The sequence below is a fragment of the Tenrec ecaudatus genome, chromosome 18 (assembly GCF_050624435.1).
Source record: "Tenrec ecaudatus isolate mTenEca1 chromosome 18, mTenEca1.hap1, whole genome shotgun sequence".
Lineage (NCBI taxonomy): Eukaryota > Metazoa > Chordata > Mammalia > Afrosoricida > Tenrecidae > Tenrec > Tenrec ecaudatus.
In genome coordinates, this window is record NC_134547.1 from 67341267 (window position 1) to 67360226 (window position 18960).

Here is an 18960-nt window from a genome sequence, read left to right on the forward strand (position 1 = left end):
CGCAGGGGCACGGGGGCAGTTCTAGCCTCTCCTTGGTTTTCCGCAGCTGTAAGTGGGGCCGATAGCCCTTATTCGTGAGTGAACAGCTGCCCAGCTGTTTGCATGCAGTATGTGCTCTGTGCCTTGCGTGATGGGGTTGCGTGCCACCGACTAGGTGCTTGGTGCAGCCTCAGTTTGCTTCTTCTTTCTACGTCTCTCCCGAAGCAGCTACCATTCCCAGAGCTTCTCCAGCTCACCTCTGAGCATCGGCCCTCAGCCAGTTTGCTCAACAAGCACCCACCGGGTGAGCACAGGAATGTGGCGGCTAAGCTTGCTTTCCCATCCACAGGAGCTGACGGTCTTAGGATCCTCGGCTGGACCTTGTGGACGTGGTATGGGTATGCCCATGTTCCAGAGGAAGGACTGAGTTGGGGAGAGCCGATGCCTTCGCCAAGGTCTGCAGTGGTAAATGGCAGCAAATTCCCTTGACTCCAAGGGCAGATCTTGAGCCTCAGCACCCCCAAATTACCCGGGGACTGTATTCTAACTCTCCTGCCTTCTTATGTGTTGGGCAATTGAGCATACTATTGGCAAGGATGTGTGGAGAAGGACAGAGGTGACAATTCTAGGAGCTTGAGCCCCCACCATACAGCATGTGTTTGCACCGGTTTTCTTGCCTTTAAGGAGCCCTCGTGGTGTACGGGATATAAGTTAGACTGCTAACTGGAGAGTCAGCAGTTTGAAACCACTAGCCGTTACGAGGGAGAAAGCAGAGGCTTTCTCATTCTGTGGAGAGTTACCGGCTCAGAAACTCACCGGGGGCAGCACTCCCCTGCCTCCAAGCTTGCTGTGAGTGAGAGTCCATCAGGGCAGTGAATTTGGTTTTTGGTGACTTGCCTGTGACACCTACAGAGACGAGCGGGACAGGTGCTGTTGCACCCACCGTGCAGATTTCCTTCAGAGAGAGTAGACAGGGTGAGGGAGCCCCAGGGGTGCACAGTGGTTTAGGTGCTCGCCAAAAGGTCTTTGTGGGAGGAAGATGAGACTCCCTGCTTCCAGAAAGATTCACTGTCCTAGAAGCCCGGTGAGGCCATGCTACTCTGCCCTGTAACTAGCTAGGAGCTGAATGGACGCCACAGCACGGGGTTCCTGGAAAATACCAGACTCAGACTCTCTGCCATCGAGTCGATTCCCACTCATAGTGGCTGTCCTAGGAGAGTGGAGCTGCCCTGTGGGTCTCTGAGGCAGTAACTCGTCATGGGAGCAGACAGCCTCCTTGTGGAGAGGCTGGTGGTTTCAAACTGCTGGCCCTGGATTGTAACTCATCCTGCCACCAGGGCTCCTTCCAGCCCTGGGTGAAATACCAGGTACTTTGTGCAAGGCAGCAGAGGCAGACGTGCAGACTTTCTTGGTTCTTTTGTTGTCTGGCAGGGGAGGAGAAGGATTGTGTTTGTGAGTGTGTAAGTATGTGTGTGCGCTGGCTTTATGCTGCTTGCTTGATTTGCTTTATTTTCCCAGTCTACAAGAACCGCCAGTAGAACAAGAAATGAGATTTAGTTCCAAGGCAAAGGAACTAGATTTAGTTCCAAGTTCATAGTCAGGTAAGGAGAGGACATCATGCTTGATACGCTGGAGGGGCAGCGAAAACGAGGAAGGCCCTTGACAAGATGGATCGACACAGTGGGCCCAACATGAGAGCCATTGTGAGACGGCACAGTGTTTCGTTCTGTGGCTCATTGGGTCGCTGTGAGTCCAGACTGGTTCGGCAGCATCGAATAACAACAGTTGTTTGTGTAAGCACCGAGTGTAAAGAGCAGAAAGAGTGCTACGCTGATACATACGGCACAGATGACTATACTATGTCACCCGGGAGAAGTCTGGCGCAAAAGACGACATACTGTGTGCATCAATAGGATCGTGAAGAATAGGAGAGCCTATAGAAAGTATATTAATGGTAACTTAAGGTGTGTGGCAAGGAGGCCAGGAGACGCGGTCAGGTTAGTATTGACCTGCTAACCTTTAGGTTGGTGATTTAAACCACCAGCCTCTCAGCAGGAGAAAGATGAAGCTCTCTGCCCCTGTAAGGATTGAAACACTATGAGACGGAGTGGACTCAACAACACTGGGGTTTTATGCCAGAGGGCTGGTGTGGCAGGGGGACGGGGTGATGACTAACAGCTACAGGGTTTCGTTTTGAGGAGGACATTCCAAAGTTGACCCTACTGATAACGTTGATGTGAATGACCGAGATGGGTGAATCATATGGCGTATGGCTTCAGCCATCAGGTGACTCTGGTGGCCCAGGGGTGGCAAATAAAGTTTAAAGGGTAAAATGTGAACTGGAACAAGGGGGACACAGCATTGCGACTGGCCAAGGGCCGGAGGTGGAGCTAAATACGTGATGTTGGGGATGGAGCGAGATCTGGCTCCTCCATGATGCCTGATGGTCATAGAAGAGCTTGAAAGCACTGTGACCAAGTCAATGTATGTGCCAGGACCTTCTTCCTTATTCTACTGTGAGCAAGTCCAGGGTCCTTCTCACATGGCCACTGCCAGTCTCTCGGGGAGGCTGTTTACATTGGACCACACTGGCCATTCCTCCACTGGACAGTGTAATGTCTTGATAAAGCCCAGTCCAACCTAAGCAGGTTGGGCCCTCCGGAAGGACTGCCTTGAAATGCAATTCTCTTTAAGGTTCTCACCCTTGCCGTTTCCCATGATAAATCCACCATGTGTGTGGTTTGCTGAGAAAGGGACCTTCTGAACAGGCATTTGTGGCCTGAGCCGCTGGCCCCTATGTTCAGTCCAATCTTCCTAATGGCAACTTTCTTCAGATTAGTGGCTGTTTTGTTGACGGCACTTTCACACAGTAGAAACACCAGCAGCGTGAGGTCTTTCAGAGTTCTGTATCAAAAACATCCGGACTTTCTGAGAGTGCATGTAATTGACTAAGATCGTTTCTATTAAACACACACACCCAACTGTAGACATCCATGGCGATGAGTTCATTTCATTCACTTTCGGTTTTCTTAGGTTCTGTCCATTAAAAGGATCCAGCGGGGTCGGGGGCCAGGGATGAGATCAGAACTCCATGCTAACAGTCCTTTCTGAGCAATTAGCCTCGCCTCTGCGCGTCGGGGGACATGGTGCGGGCCGGGTTATTAATGCGATTCATCCCATTACTGTACAAACTGTGTGTAATTATCTCGATAGATGCCAAGGCGTTTGGTGAAATTTCACATCTATTTTCTTATTCCGTCACTAATGGTTGAGGCATAGAAAGCTGTTTGCATAACCCACTGATTCCTTTAATAAGTGCTTTAAGGTGAAATTTAACCGTACGATGACAAACAGAACTGTCATGGATGGAAAGTTTTCCAAATCCAAACCAAACCCGGTGCCGTCGAGGGGATGCTGGCTTGTGGTGATCCCTGTGTGTGCAGAGTAGAACAGCACCCCACAGAGCACCTGGGCTGTGAACTGCCCAAAGCCAACACCCAGCCTTCCCTCCTGGGCATCCCTGGGTGGGTTCGAACCACCAACCTTTCAGTGATTCGCCTGCGGCTTAACCGTTTGCACCACGCAGCAGTGCCTGGAAGTGACAGGAGCTCAGAATGACAATGAGCACTACAAGAAAATGCTCTGAAATGGATTGTAGCGTGATGACTTCACAACGCTTCTTCCTGTGATAGAATGATGAAATAGTATGGCATGTGACGTTTATGCCAGGCAAACTATTTTAAAAAGAAGAACAAGAAGAGCCCCCCCCCATACCAGAAGTCTTGAAAAAGAAGAAATGGCCACACAAACACAGCGTGGGGTTATATCGTTGGGGCCTTAAACTCTTGGAGTAGATAAGGCTTTTAATGTCCAGCATTCCCTCCCCGAAAGAATGGTGATGCATCTTTGTTCTTAGTCGGCATCTCCTGTGCTGCTTATTAATGAGAGAGAGTTTGGCAGGAAACCTGCCCCCATCCCCCGAACCAGAATCTCCTCATGGGGAGACTTGATGAATTAGAGCAGCGCCCTCATATGGAGAGCTCCAGAGAGTCACTCCCGCCCCTGGAAATTGACCTTTGTTTTTCGGTTGCTTACTCATTTCTATTTGGAGTTGCGGGCGCACAAATGCGTTTGCTTCATGTTACAAAACAGGACGGCTTTGTAAATATACTTTGATTACATAGCCAGCATAGGTAATATCAGCTTCCTAAGAATACCATATGTATACTTACCTGGCAGGGACGCTACCATGATCACGAAGGTGGTTTTCCCAGGGCGAGGCTCACCCATTGCACTCCGGATGTGCCGACCCCTGCGATTTCCCCAAATGTGGGAAACGCGACTGCATAATTGTGGTAGTGCGTTCGCGCTCTCCCCTGAAGAAAAACAAAAAGAATACTGCATGACTCAAGTATAAGCCGACCCAAATATCAGCCGAGGCACCCAATTTTACCACAAAAGCTGCATTAAAAATGTGCTGGAAAAGTTGGCTTGTACACGAGTGTATACGGTAATCTGTGGGAGTAAGAGATGACTATATGGGAATACTTTCATCGATTGAAACCTCACGGCACTACTGCTAGGTGAAGAGCTGTTCTAAGACAGGCGCTGGGCTGTACACAGATGGAGGAGGACAGGGGCCCAGATGACTCCAAGAAGAGCCGTTGGGGGCGGACACTCTGTCTGGGCTCTGACATCAGCCTAAATGCGCTCTGTTTAGAAGCACGGTGCAGTGCCATTGGATTTGTAAGAACATTATCATGGGACAAGATTTTGACATCATGGCGATCCTGTGTGTGATGGATCAGAAAATGCTCCCTAGGGTGCCTTGGCTGTGCTCTTTGTGCCCTGAGTTTGCCAGGTCTTTCTTCCGTGGAGCAGCAGGGTGGGTTTGAACAGACGCAAGCCAAACAAAGCAAACTCAGTGCACGCCAGTCAATGTCGCCTCATAGTGAGTCTAGGACAGGGTAGGACTGTCCCATGTGAGTTTCTGAGACTGTAACCATTAATGGTTACAGCGAGCTGGTGATTTTGAACTGCCAACCTTATGTATTGCAGTCCAGAGCATTACCAGTACACCACCAGAGCAACCCTGTAGGGTAGGATAGAACTGCCCCTGTGGGTTTCCGAGATTCTAACTGCCCCCACCCACCGAACAGTTTTATTGGCATATGATTCACATAGCGTACAATTCAATAGTTCAGTCACATCAAGAAGGGAGACAACAGACAGGGTAAGATACGAAATAATAATAACAATAGATAATTGATCAAGGATTCACGAGGGCGAGAGGGAGGGGAAAATAGAGGAGCTTATAAGAAAGGCTCAAGTAGAAAGAAAATGTTTTGGAAATGATGGTAACGAATGTACAAATGTGCTTGATACAATTGATGTATGGAATGTTGTAAGAACTGTAAGAGCCCCCAATAAAGTGATATTTTAATTAAAAATTAAAGTTAAAAAAAAGAATACATACACAATGGTTTTAAAATATATATTGCTGCGAGGGCCCCGCATCAAAAAAAGAGAGTGATGCAGTCATCACCCCAATCAGTTTTAGAACATTCCCTTCATCCCGGAGCGCATCTTTATGACAGACAGCTTTATGTTGGAGTAGAAACTCCTCCTTAGCCCACCTGGAAGTGGCCTTTGAATGTCACTTGGCTGCACAGGAACCCCTTCTGTGACCCGCTCTTTATTAAAGAAAATGCTGTTTTAATTTCCAGGTAGTTTCACTTAATCGTTGTTCACTTAGTCATAAGATCCGCTCGCACTTATTGAGCAGCCTCTCTGTGTCCAGCGCCGCCCTGGAAAGGCACCTCCAGGGGCAGCACCGGCTGAGGATGAAGTGGAGGTGAAGTTGGGGACATCGCAGCGTGGTGAGCTCAGTAAGGACATGGGGGTCTTAGAAAACCCTGCTACCAGTTATGAATTCCGCTCTGCCTGGTGTGCGTGTGAGCCTCCTAAACTGCCTCCAACTTCTCAGTGTACTGGCCTCTCTCTCTGGGGCTCCCCTTGGCAGCTGGTAAAGGCAATTGGATGCTTCTGGCGTGTCCCACATCTTATACCACCTGGGGGTGTTGTTTTTGTGTTTTGGTGCTGACAAACCTGTGAGCCATAAATGCGTGGGCGTGGCTGCGTTGTCATTCAAAAAGAGACTCATTTTAGGCTCAACCAAGGACAAAGCAACTCCATGCCCCTGGTGATCTCCACCTCTCTGGTCTGTTTGCTTTTGTCTTTCATGGAAACGTGGGGCAAGAGGCCGGGAGGTGTCTTTTTCTCTGGCTGGAGGAATGTGCTGGGCGCAGGTCCTGCTGGTCTCCACTGTCCTGTCTCGGTTCTGATACAGTTTTCTTTTATGCTCTCCTTGCCCTGCTTCATCTCGGTGCGCCCTGTCACCCCTGGAAGTCACTAGGTTGGTTGGGAGACTTCTCTGCATGGCTCTTCTCCGTTTACCTCCTTGGAAGCCATTTGGGTGCGTGGTGTTCCAGTTGATTCCCTCCACGCCTTGCAAATGGGACTCTCTCTTTCCCGTTCCTTCCTCATCTCTGTGCCTCACGTGTTCATCGAACGACTGACCAACCAGGGGCTGCAGCATTAAGGAGCACGCCTTTGACGAGGGGGTCGTCCAGCGTGGTCGCTCCTGCTTCTCTCACAGGCATTCCGAGCAGCTCCTGGGAGCTAAGGGCCCTGGGGCTGATATGAGGGCGCTTCAAAAAATGTGTGGGCAGATACCTTTATTTTTTGGTGCCATCTCCCCACAAAGGAAGATGGAAGGCCCCCTCATAGGTCCTGTAGGCTCGGTTTCCCTCGCTCCTTCTTGCTTATGTTTTCCTTCAGCCATTCTCAGCCCACGCCGCCTGGAAGCAGAGGGACTGATGTCCAGACTCACCAAAGAGAGCCTTTTCAAGGGCAAGCTTGGGGTATGGAAGCTTGGTCCCTAAGGGCCTTCCCAGACATTTGCGAATGATGTCAAAACTGGCTTCTCTGGGCATGTTCTCACACACTCCATGTGGGATTATAAAGAGACCTTTCCCCAGCTTTGTTTCCTCCAAAGAAATGCCAAACATTAGAGGCTCTTTGCCAGCACTGGGTGGGAGGTCAGATGCTTATGAGATATTCTCCCTGAAGGCATTCAGACTGCTTCCTGGTCCCTATAGATGGGGTTCACACCCTACTGATAATGTTTTCCATGGAGAGCCAGCAAACAGGTCACCCCTGCTCAGTGACATCCAAAGTTAGGCTGCCATCCTGAATCTGGGATCCGCCCATCTTGTCACATGTGTGCCCCCAATCCCTCCCCTTCCTAGTACATGGATACCCCTACCCAATCCCCCTCTGATTACTGTATAACCTATAGTGCAACCCCTTCCTATGATGTATATCTTTACCTGTAGTTAGGGAGCTTGCATGCCCCCCCAAAGATAGTAATAAAGAGCTCTCCCCAGTCCTCACTCCCCTGTTCCCTTTCCCCTTGTCCTCCTTCCCCTCCCCTTCTCTCCTGCCCTCCATCTCCCATCTCCACTAGGACCCCCGAACAGTGGGGCTGAGGTGAGCATGCTACCATGAAATGTGTCTGACTTCTTTATTTGACTCTCCCATTTCTCTAGGACTTTACTATAAACTTTATATTTCTTATAATTGTACTTATCGAACCTGCGATTGGTTGTGGGGGGCTGGCCTTCCCCCACAACTCGAGTCCCAGCATTTGGGGGGATCCCCAGCTCAGCATCACTGAATGCCAAGGCAGGAAGAGGCACACACAACCCCAGAGTTAGCACGACTGGTACATGCGTCCCAATTCCACGGGAGTGACTGATTCTTCCATCACTCAGAGGGTGGATTCCACTAGCGCTCACCTGGGCTACCCTCCCATGTGGAGATACCACCTAAGTACCTGATTGACCACCTGGTACAGTGTAACTTGGGGAAATCATCAGAATGTTGCTGGCGGATTTGCTATGGGCCTGCCTGGGTAGGTCAACACCCAGACAGAGCTCCTCCCAGCAGCCTCGGAAGTCAAGGCTACCTTGGGCCTGCTTCTTCTGCATAACTCTGTGGGTCTTGCACCAGCTCTCCCCAGCTCAGATGCTCCTAGCTGCTTCCCAATCTCTTTACCCCCACCACTGAGATACAATTGCCTGCTTATTGCCCATATTCCCTACCAGACTCTAAGGTCCCTAAAGGCAAGGACAGACACCATGTTCAGCTTTATGCACCCACCACTTCATGTATTAGCTCAGTGCCTGGAACCTCATCAATGTTACATCTCCTCTCCCTGGGCCTCTGGGAGGCAGACCGAGGGCCAAGTGCTGTGCTGACCTCTACGTACAGGGAAAGCCTGCGGCTGTATGTTCACCCATCGGTGACCGCAGAGCCCACGTAGAGAGAGGTAATAAAACCACAGCAGAGCAGAGAAAGATTGGCCTCACGGCTCTGTGTAATGTGGAAGCAGCCGCGCATGGCTCTCCAGGATGAGTTGCCAGTGAACTGGGGCCCAGAAGAAAGGAGCTGGCAGTCAAAAGAGGCCGAGAGCACTTTCTGTACCTGTACAAGAGTCGTTGGTCATCCCCTCACGGGGAGATCTCACAGCAGCCGAAAACCAGGAAAGGAGAGCACAGCTGGGAGAGAGAAAAGGGAGGGCCAGGGGGTAGGTAAAAAAGGATGATGATGAGCATGGAAATGATGGCAGTAATGATAAGCAATACCCACTGAGCATTGACTATGTACCGGGCACTGTTCTTTTTTTAAAAAAACACATTTTATTAGGGGCTCATACAATTCTTAACACAATCCAATTGTGTAAAGCACATTTGTACATTCTTTGCCCTCATCATTTTCAAAGCATTTGCTTTCCACTTAAGCCCTTTGCATCAAGTCCTCTTTTGTTCCCCCTCTCTCCCGGTCCCCCTCCCTCATGAGCCCTTGATAATTTATAAATTATTATTTTGTCATATCTTGCCCTGTCCAACATCTCCCTTCACCCGTTTTCTGTTGTCCATCCCCCAGGGAGGAGATAACATGTAGACTCTTGTAATCGGTTCCGTCTTTCCAAACCATTCTCCCTCTACCCTCCCAGTATCGCCACTCACACCCCTGGTCCTGAAGGTATCATCCGCCCTGGATTCCCTGTGCCTCCAGCTCCTATCTGCACCAGTGTACATCCTCTGCTCTATCCAGACTTGCAAGGTAGAATTTTGATCATGATAATGAGGGTGGAGGGAGGAAGCATTTAGGAACTAGAGGAAAGCTGTATTCTTCATCGGTGCTACATTGCACCCTGTCTGACTCATCTCCTCCCCTAGACCTCTCTGCAAGGGGATCTCCAGTGGCCGACAAATGGGCTTTGGGTCTCCACTCTGCACTTCCCCCTTCATTCACTATGGTAAGATTTTTTTGTTCTGATGATGCCTTATACCTGATCCCTTCGACACTTCGTGATCACACAGGCTGGTGTGCTTCTTCCATGTGGGCTTTGTTGCTTCTGAGCTAGATGGCCGCTTGTTCACCTTCAAGACCTTAAGACCCCAAATGCTATCTCTTTTGATAGCTGGGCACCCTCAGCTTTCTTTGCCACATTTGCTTATGCACCCATTTGTCCTCGACGATTGTATCATGGAGGTGTGCACCCAATGATATGATTTTTTGTTCTTTGATGCCTGATAACTGATCCCTTCAGAACCATGCGATCACACAGGCTGGTGTGTTCTTCCATGTGAGAATCATGGCCCAGCCACATTGACACATAACCTAATGACCACTGCTGGAGTCATTCTAGCCTCGTACCCTTGTCACTTCGTGACTGCCAGCCTTATGTTACCAAGTCACCGAAATAGCTGGATGCAAATTATCCCTCTTGTCATAAACGCAAAATGCCCGATAATGAGGGAGTTGGTGAAGAAGTAGAAGTAGTTTTAGAACAGTGCCTGCCCAAGGTGTGAATGCAGAATTCCGGCGTGGAGTAGGGAACCAGTGGAGAGTCTGGGGGGCTGGCCCCAGTACCAAATACAAAGTGGATACCTTCCCCTCCCCCCAGAAGAATTTATTTCAAAGGATGGCATTGAATCTGCAGCTCCGGGAGAGGGACATATCTGATCGGAGCACACGGGAGCAGATGAAGGGGGAGTAGGAGAGAGTGGAGCACATCCTGGTCCACCAGGCCCTGAGGACGATGACCCCAATTAGAGAAGCCAATCCACAGAGAGGACCACATGGCCAATCCCACTATGAGACATGATGCCCCTCACTGACCTATAGGGGGCAACACCAGACACACTATGGGAACTGCGCCCGACCTGATCTCACCACACCGAGGCAAAGCTCAGGTGCGGGTCTCCACGTGGCTCCTCCAGCTCCAAAGCTCTAGTTGCCATCAGCACACCTCCATGTGGCTTGTTGGCAGGGAAAGGAAGCAGAGAATGTGGGTCTGGCCTCCAGCGAGCTATTTATCTCCTTAGCACCTCCAAATGAAGTCATCAAGCTGTGACCTGATTCACAGGCTAAACTCCACCCCTTCACTCTTAATAGTCTCAAGTTGACACCAGATTATGTAACTCCCACAGTATGCATGTACCAAAGCTCATCCATCCCTTCCTCCACCGAGGGGCATTTTGGTGTTTCCATCTTCCTGCTGTGTGGATAATGCTGCAATAGACTCAGGGGTACATTTCTCTGCGCACGGTTGCCTCGTCATTCCTTTGGGGTGTATGCCCAGTAGCAAGATGTCTGGGACATATGGTACCATTGTAATTCTTCATCTGCCCGCCGTTCTCTTCTGCTCCACTGGGAGCCCCTTGGATTCAGAACCTTCCTTGATCCTTCTCTGGCTTCGGCACGTGAACCCTTTGCCACATCTGGCCCGGAACAGAGTAAATGTTTGTAAAGTGGAATAAGCTTTTGTGCATAAGCTTAGCATGACCACTCATTAAAATGAAGTGGCCTGGGAAGCAGGTGTCACTCATCTTGTTTTGTTATCTAACTTCTGGATCTTGGTGGGTAAACATGCTAAGGCACCCTCTCTCCTTTCACAGGGGGTTCTGTGCCAATGGACGCCCCCCAACCCCGAGTTCTTAGGTCGGTGTATGTATATGTGCGTGTGCACACATCCTGCTGGTCTGGGGGACGCTGTGCCTGCAAGCTGAGTGTTCAGGGTAAAACAGAAAGCTGCTTTGGCATCCGGATTTGAGAGCCAGCTTGGCCCCCTGTGTTGGGCGCTGTGCCCAGGTCAAGGTGCTGTTTTGATCAGAAAGGATGCTGAGCGGATTAGTTGAAACCAAACATTCTCCAATTAACTGGAGCCCATGGAAGGTGATGGGCTCGCAAGAGCGCTGCCAGGCAACCTGTTTCTAATTAATTAGAAGCAGGGGAGATGGAGGTGGGGGGGTAGTGCAGGGACACCCCTTCCCCTGCTGACCAGGGACAGATGGCGGGTGGAATACAGGGATAGGCAGGTGTGACGGGAGTTTGTGGGAGCCTCCACCACTTCAGGGGTCGCCCTCGGGTAGGTTGGGGGCACATGGGAAGGTTGGGGGCACAGAGAAGGAGAAAGCAAGGCTGAGATATCAGGGCACTCACTTCGTTTCCCCGCTCCCTGCGTCTTTGTGCCCTTCTGTGGTTTCTGAGGCCTCAGCGCCCCCACCCCAATCCACCGGAAAGTGACCTGGATCGATCACGTAGAGAAGCAGGTGCATTTCAGACAGACTTTTCCAGATGAGTACTGACTGTGACCAGTGATCCTTCCTGGGTGGAACCCCTGGGGAGCACAAAACACCAAAGGCACCAACGACCAAAGGCTCAGCCACTAACAAGAGGCGGGTGGTTTGAGAACTCTTCCAAGAGGTCACGCGGAAGAAAGGCCTGGGCTCTGCTTATGAGAAACGCCACTCTGGCCAGGGCTGTGGATCACATCTCTATTCCGACATCAGCGGGATTGCTGCGAGTCCGACCTGACTTGATGGGGGATGTTGTTGTTGGTTTGTTTTTGACTGGAACATCAGGTCTACGGAAAACTGATTTTTGGTCACGTGGAATCGCTGTGGGCATGTGTGTGCCTGTACAGGTCTGATCACGTGGCTTCCCCTCTGGGATGTGTCCTCCCCTTAAATGAGGGACAAGCCGATCTATTCCGTTGGGCATGTGCAGGACGGCTGGCGATATGAATGACCCATCCCAAATCGCCTCACATCATCCATCCCAGAGGCCACAGCCAGGTAATCTATGGACGAATGCCACCCCACAGAATTGTGAGGTGCACAAGCCTTGGATGACCAGGCCAAACATGATGCTGCAATAAGGACCAATCGGGAGGCAAGAATATGGACCAATGGGAAAGTAGGAAAGGGATGAGTCAAGCCTAAGGGGTGCTCCTACCCGACTCCTGTAAAATCCAATGTCATCTCCTTAGGGGTCATCAGCTTCTTCACGTTAATTGAGGTGACCTGCTTCCTGATGGGAGTGTAGGTTGCTTATTAAATCTTTTCTTTGCTTAATTTACATATGTAGTCTTAAAAGTGAGGGGGCAGGGCAAGAAGGTCTACCAAAGCCCCTTCTTTCTCAGGGTTCCAACCTGAAGGAGGCTGTACCAACCTAGGCCGGTACAACACAGCTTCTGTAGGTTTGTATTGGGATTTGACTGTACTAAATCTACAGAGCAGGCGAGTGTTCCAGCCCACAGTTGCTTCGGGACATTGAAGTCCCCACAATGAAGTCCTCGCAATCTCCCAGGCTCCTCCCTGGGTTCCCTTGTCTGTTTGCTGCTGGGCAAATGCTGCCCCTTTGATCTTGTGTGGTCAATTGTCCTAAGGATTGTTCTCATCCCTCCACCGTGTTTTTGTTCCCCTTATAGGCCTGTGGGGCTACAAGTTGAGCCCCAGGGATGAGGCCAGCTCTAGGCTTGAAGGGTGCCTAAGGGCCATAGTCTTAGGGTGCTGCTAGTCTCTTTCAAACTTGTAAGTGTGGTCTTTTTATGATCTTGAGTTTAGTTCTACGTTTGTCTCCCACTCTACCCAGGACCATGTATTTCTCTCTGTGGTAGCTACATAATCCATTGTCAACTTGAGACTATTAAGAGTGTAGGGATAGAATTTATCCTGTCAATCATGTCGCAGCTTGATGACCTCATCAATGAGATAATATAGAGATAAATTGCTCAAGGAGATAAATAGCTTGCTAGAGGTGGGACACACACACCCTGTGAAACATTCCTGCTGATAAGACACATGGACTACACTAGAGCCCTGGAGTTGGAGGAGCCATGTGGAGACCCCTGCCAGCCTGGAAATGTTTCCACTGCCACTGGATCCACAAGACTTTACACTCACTGGCCTGTGATCTCCCTGCATTCGGCGTCATTGCATGTGTTGCATGAGTCTGAAGAAGAGCTAACAGACTGGTATCGAACATATGGGCTAATATGGAACTTATGGAGTTGCTCTGGACAGGGCTAGGATATTTTCTTAATACACAATGACTCTTTTATATAAAGCTCTTTCTTACACACATATGAGTATCTATAAATTTGTTTCCGTAGTCTACCCAGACTTAACACACTATCCAAATCAGAGTGTCTGATCGTGGTAGTCGGGCACCCTCTAGTTCTTCAGCTCTATGAACCCCTGGAGATGGGTTCATAGAAGCAGCCTTTGAAAGCAGTCTGATCAACTGACAAGGCGGCTTCTGGGGAAACCCCCAGGGGCCCCCAGTGTGAGCTTGGTGGTCATGAAATTGGCACATCATTGGATTTCCCTTGTCTGATTGGCTGGTTTTCCATAGTCATGGCGTCTCCCAAGAGGTTTGAGGCCCAGCTTCCTACCTTTCCCTTCCTCCCTCCATACAGGGAATGGTTGCAGCTGCAGTGAGCATGAGATAGACCCCCGTTGTCAGGTTGTGAGTACACGTACCCACACATATGCACTTACACTAGGCATTCACGCCTAGCACAATCTTCTCATGGAAGAATGCAGCATGGCCCATCCTGGGCTGTCTTCTAGCTCATTGGTCTGCCCCAGTCCGTCTTCATAGTCTCTGTGCATTTTGAGTGCCTTCTACAGAGGAGGCTTATCTCCCAGCCCTGTATCAGACCGCATCCTATTGCGATGCTTACGAAGCCCTCATTGGCTGATTTTCTTCCTGGCGTGCCTTTGGCATATCCAATGGAACTTGTCTACCAAAGGTCACCCTCCTAGTATTTGACATGCCAGTGGGATGTGACTCTAGCCTATCAACAGGCAAGCTACCACTGGGACAAACGGACAGGTGGGCACGATAAAATGGGGCTTCTGGTTTTGTTGTAGAGGGCCGTCCTGTCGAATCCAGTTCATGGGGACCCTCTGCGGCTGAGCAGAAGAACTACCGGGAGGGTTCTCCGGGCTGTCATCTCTTCTACAGCCTCCGGGTCGCTCTGAACCGCCGGTATTCTGTATAGCATGGCACTCCAAGGCTGCCCCACCGGGGTGCCTTAAAATAGGGTGGAGGCCGCTTAAGACAAAGCTGTGGAGGGAATTAAAGGTGTCTCTTTATGCACAGCCCCGGGTGTGATAGATATTGCTAGATTCTTCCCAGAGCTGATACAAGAACAGGACCATGCGGCCAACCACGGTCCAGAGTTGTCTCCGCTTTGCTGTCTGAAATAGACTCGGCAGGAGATGCGGCTAACCCAGAACTGCTTTCCACAGTCTCTGGCCCCCAAATCAGTTTTGCTCCCCCCAACCCCGTGAGTGAGTGACGTGTGCAGTTAAAAGGAGAGACTACATGAAGGGAAGAGAAAACAGATCTTGGGCCTGGGGTGCTGTTGCTTGGGTCACAGAGAGGTGCCTTCTGAGGCCTCTTGAAAACAGCAGAAGCCGCAGCAGCATCTTTCATCCCTCTTCCTCCTTCAAATACCCTTGACTGCGAGATCGACCAGATGCTTTATTTGGTTCTTTGATGATTGATCTTTGCATATTGATTTGATCCTTTCCTGCCAATGATCCATCATTAAAAAGGAAGGAGGGAGGAGGGTGTGGGCAGGATAGAACTTCCAAGGATGTGGTGGGAATGTGGTCAGGTCTTCCAAAAGCCTTTTAGAATACAAAGCCAAGTTGGCTTGCGGCTGCCTCCAGCCCCACCGCACCCTTTCTGGCTCATTTCCAGGCCCAGAGGTTGAGCTGAGAGACTTCCTTGTCTGGGCCTCAGAGTCAGGGTCCCCGTAACAGGGCTCGGCAAACTTTTGAGACGGAAGAGCCAATTCTGTCCCTCGCAACAATTAAAAAAATTATTCGAGAGCCATAGATACGTTTTAACCCACCAATGAAATCGCCATGATATGAATAATAGTTTTACTTTCATTTTCTATTTTAATTCTGAGCTGCATATATACCCTGAAAGAACGCATATGGCCTGGGAGCCGCAGTTTGCCGACCCCTGCCTTATAACCTTTCCTCTGCGCCCTCCCTCCCATTCGGCATGTCTCCTTCCAAGGGTGGTAGACGGGGGACACTGGCTCTCCAGCACACACCATCGTGACTTCAGATTTCTGAGGACAGTTGCATAGCTCACACCTAAGGGCCCTTGTGGGGCAGTGGTTACAGACTTGGCTGCTAACCAGCAGGTTGGTAGTTCAAACCCACCCAGCCTCCCTGCAGGAGGCTGCCCTGGTGATCTATCTTGGTAAAGATAACAGCTGAGAGAAAAAACACTATTGTCTACTTAACCAGATGCCCACCACCGCTACTCCCCTAAGTCAAAATCAACTCCATGGAACCTAATGCCCCATCTTTCTCCAGCAGAGCAGCAGTTTGGTGGTTTCAAACCTCTGACTTTGCAGTTAGCAGCCCAGTGTGTAACCGTGACACCACCAGCGCTCTTGGTGATGGTCAAGGACTTCTTACACATCCCACTGTTGGCATAGGGTGGCTGCCTTTTATAGTTGGGGAAGCTGAGGTAGGGACAAGTTAGGAAATGTGACTGAGGTCACACAGCTAGAAGGAGGTCCAGAGCTGGGATCAAAGCCTCCCTTCAATCTCCAGAGTCTGCATTCTTAGCCACTCATCTCTGCTGCCTCCCTGGGGGCCCTGGCTACACACACAGCCATTCCGATTGAGCCTTTAATGGTGATTTGCACTTCAGGTAGCTTAAAATTCCCTCAGTCACAGCTTTCAGAATCTGTTTACAATCCTTTTCCTTGGTGTCTGATCCATGGAAACCAACACTGCTTCACCCCAAGCCCCTCCTCCCCACCCCTCCTTGCAGAGTAATCCAGGCAGTTGGTGCCTCAATGTCTGCTGGCTTTGGGTGGAACCTTTTTGCCACAGGACTCATGCCCCAGGCCTTGTCCAAGGACTGGAGCCAGACTTCCCAGTGCTCCGCAAGGGCTGAGATATCTCACTGTGCTCTGGAAACCTGCTGCACCATGCAGCCTCTTTGATGTGCTGAAAAGCAAGGATGTCACTTTGAGGGCTAAGATGAGCCTGACCCAAGCAAGGATATTTTCAGTCATCTTATGTACGTATGGAAGCTAGACCATGAGTAAAGAAGGCAGAAGAAGAATTGAGGCATTTGATGTATGGTGTGGTGAAGATGCTTGAAGGTACTGTGGACTGCCAAAAGAACAAACAGATCTGTCTTGGGAGAAGTACAGCCTCAAAGCTCCTGAGAGGCAAGGATGGGTAGACTTCATCTCACTTACTTTGGAGAGGCCAGTCCCCGGAGAAGGACCTCCTACTTGGGAAAGTGGAAGGGCAGCGAAAAAGAGGAAGGCCCTTGACAAGATGGATGGACACAGCGGCTGCGTCAATGGGCTCAGGCACAGGAACGATTGTGAAGACGGCGCAGGGCCTCACAGTCATTCCTAGCAGCCACTGTGTCAGTCCATCTTGTCCAGGGCCTTGCTCTATTTCGCCGCCCATCCACTTTACCAAGCAGGAGGTCCATCTCCAGGGACTGGTCTCTCCTGACAACATGTGCGCAGTGGGGAAGATGAAGTCTTGCCATCCTTCTCTCTAAGGAGCGCACTGGCCTGACTGCTTCCAACATAGATCAGTTTGATCCTGTATTCATCCCCGTTGTATGGTCGAGGAAACCTGGAAGTCGAGCATCCTGGCTGAGAAGACTGGTAGAACTGGGATTTGCAACCAGCAAAGTGATCCCCAAATTTGCCCTTCTAACCGCTGCCTGTCCATCACTGTATAATTTGCTTCCTACACATCTTTCCATAAGACATTGGGTTTCCCAATGAACTACCAACCCATGCCCCTACCCCTTTTTGCTTATCCTTCGTAGAATGGACCATTAAAACACCATGTTAGCCCCTATCTATTATCTTCTTGGAATGAGCCATATACTCCTACCCCTACCTCATTGTTTCTTTCCTTCTCAGAATAAACCACCAATGCCTTCCTGTGTTAGGCAGGGTTCTCTAGAGAAACAAAAGCAGGATACTTATGGTTATATATATATGGATAGGTTTATACAGCAAGAAGGAGTACAACAACTCATTAGTCCACACCGCAGTACAGAGGGCTCAGTTCAACTCACTTTCGTGGAACAGTTAATATTTAGGAAGTCCTTCAACTCACATGGACTGCTGGGTCCAAGGTCAAGGAAGCAGACAGCAGAGTCCTCCCTCTGGTAAGACAGGTAGAGTCTGCCCACAGGCAGCAAACAGCAGGCCAGGCCAGCAACAATCAGTAGCATAGTGTAATAGAACCGGATGGGATATTGAACTCAAGTCTCAAAGGAGCCTCAACACGATCCATGGGTGGGCTTGGCCCACGGCTTTCAGATTGAGGTAGAGAACTAGCTAAAGCAGCAGTACACTGGTCCAATCACAAGAGAGGGGGTGGGGTGGGCCTTTCAGAGCCATGTATTTCTTTGCCCTCCATTCAATCTGTGACCTGAATAATCCCACATGTTCCTATTGGCCAGGTTGTCACAATAAACCTAACTATCACACTACCTCTAGCCTATTTATCCTTCTTGGAATAAAGTAGCAACACTCACCTCCATCCCAGATCTCTTATCTGTCTTAGAATTAACCACCAACACACACACATACACACACACACACACACACACACATTCCTTATCCTTGGAATGAACCATCCACTGGGTCCCACATATGCATCATCCTTCCTGAATGGACTACCGACTCTACCTGTAGCCTGTCTTCTCTCTCTCTCTCCCAGCCAGACAAAGCCTCAGTAGCAGCAGTGGGTTTCCCTACTGTTAGCACCACTGTCGGTCTTGACTTTGTGTGTGTCCTTGCTCAGCAGCAGTTTCCTGTCCAAGAGCACCCACTTGACCTCTGAGAAACAGATAGCCACAGCCCACAGAGGACTAACGTTGACATCCAGTGTTCCAGGATGTGGTCCCCAGGAGATAAGAACTGTCAGGTTATTCAGTGAAGCTGAGAGGCAGGATCTAGGATCAAACACTGTACTTGATGGTAGGTAAAATTCACCAGTGATGTGAGATACCAGAGTCCGTTTTTTTGAAGAAGAAAAAGAGAGAAGTAGTTTCTTGAAAGTGACTTTCTAAAGACATCCAATTTCCTCATGTAATGGCAGAGCAGTGAGCGGAACCATCTGGAGATGACATAATACTGGACAAACTCCCAGGAAGCATGGAAATCGCAGAGTGGAGATGAATGCAGCAGTCTTTCCAAGACTGTCACTCTTGACAGGAGTAGAAAGGCCCGTCTCTCTCCTGAGGAGCAGCTCGTGGTGGTTTAGAACTGGTCTCTAGTAGTTGGAATCGACTCGAAGGTAGTGAGTTTGTGCTTGAGTTTTGGTTTGTTTGTCTTTTAGCAAATGCCGATACATAGAGGTTCCCTGTAACATCTCGGAGCTAAAAATATTTGGGGGAAACCCAGATCCTACATCTCCACCACTGGGTAGTCATTCCCTGGCTCGTTTTGGAAAGAAGACTTCTGATCGGTGTGAAAAGCTGCGGGGAGACGTGCTTCGCCATTAAGGGAACCCTCACAGTTCATCTGTCTTAGGTTGT

At 49.9% G+C, this 18960-nt stretch overlaps 1 protein-coding gene and 1 pseudogene across 1 annotated transcript in view; both read left to right on the top strand.

The window, feature by feature from the left end:
- Positions 1 to 18960, top strand: part of VAT1L (vesicle amine transport 1 like) — a 140917-nt gene that overhangs the window by 87548 nt on the left and 34409 nt on the right. The gene's annotated exons all lie outside the window — the stretch shown is intronic.
- LOC142432986 (U1 spliceosomal RNA) lies at positions 4204 to 4358 on the top strand (annotated as a pseudogene).